General features: G+C 47.4%; 1 protein-coding gene across 1 annotated transcript in view; it reads right to left on the bottom strand.

The window, feature by feature from the left end:
* Positions 1-7,011, bottom strand: part of LOC126982460 (protein FAM117B-like) — a 97,397-nt gene extending 90,386 nt beyond the window's left edge. Inside the window, exon 1 of the mRNA XM_050834499.1 lies at positions 6,804-7,011. The gene's annotated coding sequence lies outside the window, so the exon portion shown is untranslated. The remainder of the gene's footprint in view (positions 1-6,803) is intronic.
* Between the last annotated feature and the right edge of the window lie 344 nt (positions 7,012-7,355).

The following is a 7,355-nucleotide window of genomic DNA, read 5'->3' as shown; positions in this document are numbered from 1 at the left end:
GAGGAAGAGAAGAAAAGGCGAGGACGAAGAGGAGGAGAAGGAGAAGGAAAAGGAGGAGGAGGAGGAGGACTGTGACGAAATGAAAAGAGACAATAAGCTCATTTGTATCTGTTCTTCCTCCTCCTCCTCCTCCTCCTCCTCTCACTTCCCTCCTTTACCCTTCCTCATACTTTCAACCTTTCCTCCATGATTTACTCTGTTCCTTTTCTTCGCTTTCTTTTCCTTCCCCTTCCCTTCCTATTATTTTCCTTCCTTTTTATACCATTTATTTCTTTTTCTATTTATCCTCCTTTTCATCGTTACTATAACTCTCTCTCTCTCTCTCTCTCTCTCTCTCTCTCTCTCTCTCTCTCTCTCTCTGTGTGTGTGTGTGTGTGTGTGTGTGTGTGTATATGGCTGATGTCGCACCCATGTCTATGCTTATAAGGAGGTGGAGGAGGAGGAGGAGGGCATGGAGGAGGAGGAGGAGGAGGAGGGCATGGAGGAGGAAGAGGAGAAAAATGGAGGTAAGAACACATACGAGAGAGAGTTGCCCGGAGGTAGACAGATAATAACAAGGTGGAGGGTGAAGGAGGAGGAAGAGGAGGAGGAAGAGGAAGAGGAGGAGGAGGAGGAGGAGGAGAAGAGGTACGACCTTGACTTCCTCCTTTCTACCCTCCACCCGACCTTTCTTTTCTTCCTTCCTCCTCCTACTTTCTTTTTCTTCCTTACTTTCTCTCCATAACTTCTTCCTTCCATCCTACATTTCTTAACCTTTTTCCTACCTCGCGTTTTCACCTTCCTTTCCTTCCTTCCTTCTCTTCTTTTTTTTCCTTCTTTTCTTTCAACCTCTTCCTCTATCTCCTTTTTTCCTTTTCTCTCTTCTTCCTTTCTTTCGTTCTCTTCATTAATCCTTCAGTTCTCTTTATTATTCATACCGTCTTAATTCCTCTTCTTCCTTCCTTTCCATACACGGTTTCTCTTCCTTTATTTACTGTATTCCTCCTTTTATTTCTATTTCATCATTCCTTCTTTGCTTTGTTCCTTCCCTTTTCTCCTTTTTCCTCCTACGATCCTTCCCTCTTCCCCTTCTTTCCTTTTCTTATAACACTTTTCATTAATGTTCCTCCTTTATATTAATTTTTTTTCACTCCTATTCTTCCATTTTCATATATTTTTTTTCTTCTCCTGCTTTCCATTTGCTTCATCATCATCATCATCATCTTGTTCCTCTTCCTCCTAATAATTCGTTTCCTCCCATCAACACTTATGAAGTTAGACCAGGAGAGAGAGAGAGAGAGAGAGAGAGAGAGAGAGAGAGAGGGGGGCATCGTTCCCGTGATAGCTTGCCTGCTCCACTGTTGATCTCTCCCTCTCTCTCTCTCTCTCTCTCTCTCTCTGGCGTGATCCAGTACTACCCCGCCACCTTTCTCTGCCAACACACACACACACACATGACAGACAGCAGACCACCACCATCACCACCATCGCCAGCAACACTAATGACCCATGTTTTATATACCCATCTCTCTCTCTCTCTCTCTCTCTCTCTCTCTCTCTAGGAGCTGATGAGACAGGATAGAAAAAAAAGGGGGAAAGAGGAAGGAAATTGAGAAAAATAGGAGGAAAAGAGGGAAATTGTTAGATAAAAGTGGAAGAGAGAGAGAGAGAGAGAGAGAGAGAGAGAGAGAGAGAGAGAATATTATTGTAGCACCTCACTTACCCTTCTCTCTCTCTCTCTCTCTCTCTCTCTCTCTCTCTCTCTGTGTGTGTGTGTGTGTGTGTGTGTGTGTGTGTGTGTAATCCCTCCCCTCCAACACACCCGCACACATGTCTGTTTCCCAGCGTGTGTACACAGTTGGTATACACGCAAACATTTTTTTCTCTCCCTTCCTCTCCCTCTCCCTCCCATCTCCCTTCACTGATCTGTGTGGAGAGGGAGAGGATGGAGGAGGAAAGGAGTAAGGGAGGGAGGATGGGAAGGGAAAAAAGGGAGAAAGGAATAAGAGGAAGGGAGAAGGGAAGAGGAAGGAAGACGAAGAGAAAAAGGGAGAAGAGGAAGAATAGAAAAAGGGAGAAGAGGAAGAAGAAAGAATGGAAGAAAAGGAAGAAGGGAAAAGTGGGAATAAGGGAGGGATGGAGGCAAAACGGGGAGAGAGAGAGAGAGAGAGAGAGAGAGAGAGAATCTAATAGGAACCACCGAGAATTTGGGTATGCTTTAATTCTCTCTCTCTCTCTCTCTCTCTCTCTCTCTCTCTCTCATCAGCGCCATGGCCTTGACCCGCGGGGCGTCCTCGTGGCCCCGCCGCTGCCCCGCCCCGCCCCACATTCCTCCTCGCCCCCACCAGGTCAACCTTCCCATAGACTCTGTGTGTGTGTGTGTGTGTGTTACCCGCCCTACTGGTCTTCCTCTTACTCCTCCTCTTCTTCCTCTTCATACTCGCCTCGTCCTCCTTTTAAATCATCTTTCCTCCTCCTCCTCCTCCTCACGCCAACTACTCTCCCTCCCTCAGGCACTGCAGCTGTCTCTCTCCTCCTCCTCCTCCTCCTCCACACACACACACACACACACACACACACACACACACACATATATTTCTTTCCTTCAGTGTGTTCCCTCCTTTCCTTCCTTCCTCTTTCCTACATGTCCCTTCCCTCTTCCCCATCCCTTCAATTTCCTCCCTTTCTTCCTTCCATCTCTATTCATACTTTCTCTCCACATGTTTCCTTAATTATTTCCTTCCTTCCTACCTCTATCTTTCCTTTCACACATATCCTCCCTCCCTCCCTGATGTCCTTCCCTCTTCCTCGTCCCTCCAATCCCTCCCTACTTCCCTTGTCTTTTTTTTTAATATGTAATTCCTCAAACGCTCTCTCCCTTCATTCCCTCTTCCTCATTCCTCTGTTTTTTATACTCCTTCATTCACTCTTTTCTTTATTCTTTCCTTTGTTTCATTTATCTCATTTTCTTTCCCTTATTCTCTTCCCGTTTTCCGTTCTTCATTTTTTCCAACATTTTTCTTTCTCAAATTCTTTCTGTTTTTCCCCTCCTTCAATCTTCTCCACAATCTCCTTTTTTTCTCCAATCTTCCACGTCCCTCAACACAAGCCATCTCTCTCTCTCTCTCTCTCTCTCTCTCTCTCTCTCTCTCTCTCTCTCTCTCTCTCTCTCTCTCTGATGGTTTTGTTTTTTTTCATTATTTTTTTATCAATCAATCCATTTATTCCTCTTTGCCTACTCTCTCTCTCTTCACACACACACACACACACACACACACACACACACACACACACACACACGTCTCCTCGACTCCTCCACACACACACACACACACACATCCTCGGCCCCCACTTTCTCGCCGTCTCGGGTCAGCGGTGCCGCGGGGCCACGTACGGGGCGGAAACGACCCCGCGAGGAAACACCAAGGCCCCGGCCCCGCCCCGCCCCGACACACACACACACACACACACACTTGGGATTTTTACGTTAGAATTTGCAAGTGATGGTTGTGGTTGCAGGGGGCATAATAGTAGTAGTAGCAGTAGTAGTAGTAGTGGTAGTAATGGTGGTAGTAGTAGTAGTAGTTGTTTTGCTTATATTGTTGTTGTAATGGTTGCTATACTTGCTGTGGTGGTGGTAATAAGATGAACAAGAAATAGAAGAATGATAAATAATAATAATAATAATAACAACAACAACAGTACGTAGATACAACGCTACTTATTAATTTTCTATACGTGTAGATTACCTGCCGAATATTCATTATGTAAAACAAAGATGTTGATCAATAAATTCATCATCATATAAATAATAACCAACTGATACTACCTACTCTCTCTCTCTCTCTCTCTCTCTCTCTCTCTCTCTCCATACAGTTTTTGCCCCACTTCTTACACCTACCATAACACCCCCCCCCACATCCACCCAACCCGCCCCCACATCCTCCCTCCCCCCTCCACATTCCCCTCACTCATCTACCCTAATAAATTACCCACTACAGAATACCCCTTCCCCCTCCCTGGCACCCCCTTCACTACTCCCACCCATATCTACTCCACATAACCCCTCCTTACCTATTAATTTTCTATACCTCACTCATATCACACTCCATTCTTTCCCCTCTTTCCCGTACCTTTTCCCCATCCTAATTCATCCCTTCCATTAACCCTCCCCCCCCCACCCCCCCCTTTCAACCTTTATCACCACCACCTATCGCTAACACAATCTCTCTCTCTCTCTCTCTCTCTCTCTCGTTACTAACATCATCCCCCTCCTATCCCAAGAGCACCTCTCTCTCTCTCTCTCTCTCTCTCTCTCTCTCTCTCTCAACCACTGCTTCAATCGTCTCCTCCACACTGACCTAACTTCCGTCCACACACACACACACACACACACGCACACACACACGAACGCACACATTCCTGGAGTGATCCTTTGCCCGACCCGGAAACTGTACCGTTGTGGGTCGCCCGCTGCTCTCACTCACTCCCCTCCCACCCCCTCCTCCTGTCCCTCCCTCCCTCCCTAGCTCAAGATGTCACTCCCTTCCGTTCCTCTCTCTCTCTCTCTCTCTCTCTCTCTCTCTCTCTGCACTCCTTTCTTCATTTCACTCCTTGATGTTATTTCTTTTCCCTCCCTTCCTAAGATTCTCTCTCTCTGCTTTGTCATCACCACCACCACCACTAAGACGGTTCATCACCACCACGGGCACGTTTACTAATACAAAACACCTTCACCACCAAATGCAATTCATCACCACCATCACTGTAGCACATCGTCCTCCTCCACCTCCACCATCATCACCAAATCCCTAACCATCCCCATCACCACACGTCCCCATCACCATCACTCAAACACCACCATCATCACCACGACTACGACTTATCACCACCACCAACATACCTCCTCACCTGTCACGTTCTAGGAAATGCAGGTGTGTGTGTGTGTGTGTGTGTGTGTGTGTGTGTGTGTGTGTGTGTGTGTGTGTGTTAACTCCTAAGCCCTCATCAGACTCGTGAGGATAAGTATAGAGAGTGATGATGATGGTGATTATGATAATGAGAAGGAAGAGGAGGAGGAAGAAGAGGAAGAGAAGGAGGGAGAGAAGAGTAAAGTTGGGAAAAAGGAAGACAAAGCAAAAAAAGATTAGAGGAGACTGAGAATGAATAAATAAACATCCCAATAGAAGATGGAGGAGGAGGAGGAGAAGAAGAAGGAGGAGGAGGAGGAGGAGAACATTGCAATAAGATGACTATCCTGCCTCAAAATCACGTAGGTAACTGCTCTCTCTCTCTCTCTCTCTCTCTCTCTCTCTCTAATCTGACCAAATTGAGCCAGTCTTTGCCTCTTCATTCCTCCTTACCTACCTGTCTCCCTCCTCACCTTCATTCCTCCCTCATACCATCCCTCTCTTTGCATACTATCCTTTTCTTTCTCATGTACTACTATCTAACCATTTTCATCTTCATCCGTCCTCCTCCTCCATGTCTTAACCACTACCTATCGTTTTCTTCTGCATTCACTTCCTTCTTCATCTTCTCCACAACATTCCTTCTTTATTCTTTCTTTTTCTCATCCACTTCCTTCTCTATCTCAAAACAAGTCTTTCATTCCCCTCCGTTCCCCTCCCCGTTCTCCACCTCTTCCATTCCTCGCTTTCTTCCCTTATCATCTCATCCTCTCCTCTCCTCCCTTTCTTCCACTTTCCTTATGCATCACACTCCCCTCCCCTCCCCTCACTACCCTTCAGCACACTCACGCCCTTGTTACCGAGACACTCCCAGCACTGTGACCCTGTAATGGCCCCGCCCCTTAAGACCCGTGCGGGGAGAAGCACACACACACACACACACACACACACACCGTAGCTTGCTTGACATTACCAACCTTGATTTCACCTTCAAACTGAATAACCTGTACTGACAAATGATTCATACAAAAAATAGAAATATATAATACCACTGCTCCTCCTCCTACTACTATTTCTACTATCACTACAACTACTACTACCATTACCACTATTACTACCACTACTGCCAATTACCACTTCAACTATATACTACTACCTTCTCTAATACTGTAACAACAATCATGATAGCGTCAATAATCAAAGGTTGTATTAAAGGAATTTCTCTCCATGCCCCGCCACGCCCCACACCACATCTCCATTGCCCCAGAAATGACCCCTCCCTCCCCCTCCACCCCTTCTCTTAAAGACCAACCCCACCTGACCCCACCCATTCCCTCCCTGCCCCCCCTCTCTCCCCGTGCCCAAACCCCGTCCTTCACCCGGCAAAAAGTGGCCCCAAGGATCTCTCTCTCTCTCTCTCTCTCTCTCTCTCTCTGATGCTGACACTACGCTTCATGCCCCGTGCCCCGCCTTGAGAGAGAGAGAGAGAGAGAGAGAGAGAGAGAGAGAGAGAGAGAGAGAGAGAGAGAGAGAGAGAGAGAGAGAGAAGTCCCCATGCATCCCCTCCCGGGTAGAGTATGCAGAACACCCCTTATGCCCCGTTAGCCCGTCCCCACATTATCCCCGGGGCAGTATACAGAGCCCCGAGAAACACTGGCCCCAGCGCTGCCCCAAAAAATATCTGGAACACAAAAGCAATACAAGATGAAACTGGAACATGGAACACACAACAACCTGCCCTGCTCAGTAACACGCAACACAAAGTAACACAACACTTCACCCATCCCCGCCCCGCCCCAGCAACACACGCAAAACACCACAACACAACACACGGCTGGCCCCCGCCCCGCCCCGCCCCAGGATCAGCTGGAACACACACACCCCAGCACTGCCCCGCCCCGCCCCGCTCCTTACCTTGTGGGGTGTGGGCGCCGCCGCGGGGTGAAGCTGTTATCCAGGGGGCGCTGAACTAGTCCCCGGGTGTAGGAGTCGCGTGGCCGCCCCTGGGGAGTGTGCAGGACCTCCTCGTGGGGCTGGCGCAGATTAATTAAGTGTACCCTGAGGAGGAGGAGGACGAGGCACAGTAACACCCACCCGCCACAAGCTATGTCTCGTCACTGCCGCTGCTACCCCGCAATGAGGCAGCCAGACCAGCGTTGCCAGATTCTCGTACTCACCACATCGTTTTTATTATTTTTAAGCCTCAAACTCTCGTGCCTACACAAATAACGATAGAAAATTGAAGTTAGCGTTAAAACTCCTATTTATTGATGTTTTTTGTTTGTTTTTGCATTCGTTATTAGTCAGAAACTACGAAAATGCAATGCGATGAGTACGATAATTTGGCAATGCTGAGCCAGATTCCTGGAAAACCTCTCTTACCCTTCTTAACGCATGAAATACCACCTAAACAACGACTCAAATACGCTAATATCTCTTCATTTACTTCTTATATATGAAAAGTAT

The sequence above is a fragment of the Eriocheir sinensis genome, chromosome 51 (assembly GCF_024679095.1).
Source record: "Eriocheir sinensis breed Jianghai 21 chromosome 51, ASM2467909v1, whole genome shotgun sequence".
NCBI classification, from domain to species: Eukaryota; Metazoa; Arthropoda; class Malacostraca; order Decapoda; family Varunidae; genus Eriocheir; species Eriocheir sinensis.
Note: the sequence above shows the minus strand (reverse complement) of the source record. Positions and strands in the feature narration are given on the sequence as shown.